Source organism: Dromiciops gliroides, chromosome 4 (assembly GCF_019393635.1).
Source record: "Dromiciops gliroides isolate mDroGli1 chromosome 4, mDroGli1.pri, whole genome shotgun sequence".
Classification (NCBI taxonomy): Eukaryota; Metazoa; Chordata; class Mammalia; order Microbiotheria; family Microbiotheriidae; genus Dromiciops; species Dromiciops gliroides.
Genome location: NC_057864.1, coordinates 240,204,811 through 240,206,350, shown reverse-complemented (window position 1 = coordinate 240,206,350; position 1,540 = coordinate 240,204,811).

The window sequence follows — 1,540 nt, the reverse complement described above, 5'->3', positions numbered from 1 at the left end:
TACTTTGAGTAGAGAGATACCCCTCCAAGTTCAGGGAAAGGAAAAAACTTCTCCTGTAGTAAAATAGGGTCATCCTTTATTCTATAACCTTTAATTCCATTATATGTCAGTTTCAGAAAAGGTATGTTAGATCTGAAAAATTGAGTGATAACGACATTGAATAAAGTAATAAAGCACAATGAGTAAAGAGCAGGTATGAATGATAGTCAAAAAGAAATCCCAGCAACATCTTGGACTAAAAGGATTTCCACACAAAGGAGATTGGAAAGAGAACTGAACAAATGAAGGAAGTGATAGAGGTCATCTTATTAGATAAAAGTAGTAAAAAAAAAAAAAACACAGGTGGAACAAAGTAAAGAAAGAAATCAGAGGACACAACAATTCTACCCAATTCTTCCCATTCCTCTACTTGCCTTTTAAAGTCCTGCTTTCTGTATTTTCCTCAAAACATGAGAATGGTGACTTTGGACCATTAAAAAATCTTAACTGCGATGTCTCCAAGTGGTAGTTTTGTTCCTAGAGCTAATCTGCAGAGGTAAAGGTCTTATTTTTGGAGCCAGATATCCCTGAAGATGGACACTCAAAAAGAAACAAAAACAGGATGTTGTCTCTGCAGAGACCTTGGGGACATTACACTCCCATTACAGTAATTAAATTCAAACACAGAGGTGACCAGAATTGATATTCCCTAGGGAAGAAACAAGAAAAAGTGATGCTATCCTTCTGATCCTTCATGCCAAAAGATGTTGGGGCAATATCACTATGTCATAAATTCCTAACTTTTAGGAGATCAAGAGAAGAAAATAAAAAATTATTAAACTCATGGAGCTCCAAGGACAAAGGTTCCTCTCTGTAAAAGCTACCAACATTTTACAATTATCATGATATCATTCCATACATACTATATAATCATTAAAACTTTATTAAAGCATAACTGTTTGTGGTACATGACCCATTTAGAGAGTATTCCTCAAATATGTCCCTTATCCATTACAACTTTACAATCCAAGAAATATATGGCATAGATTCATATGATCAGATCCTACATATATGAGTATAGAAACATAAAAAAAAATCTGAATGGAAAGAACTTGAGCCATGGAAGAGCATCACTACTTAATATAAGATAGCTTTTACAAAGGAGTACGTACTTCAAATATGTAGTAAGAACATATGTACAAACATTTCCCCAAAATCTTTGGGGGTGTAATTCCCCTATAACATCTTAGTTTTTGAATAATTAACTATTGAGGAAAGGATCTTGGCCATATATTTGTATTAATTCACTACATATATTATATTTATATATATTTACATTTATATAATATGTATATATCCTGAACTTGGAAAATACCAGCAAACATGAACATTTTCAAATAAAAATGTATAAGTCCTTTGAGCATGCACATATATCCCCTCCATAGTATCACTCCAAGCAACCACATGAAAATTTTGGGAGACCCAATTTCTAGTCATATATGACTGTGTGATTAGGGAAAAGACTTCTAATTTTCTACAGAGGAGAACAGAAGAATTGAAA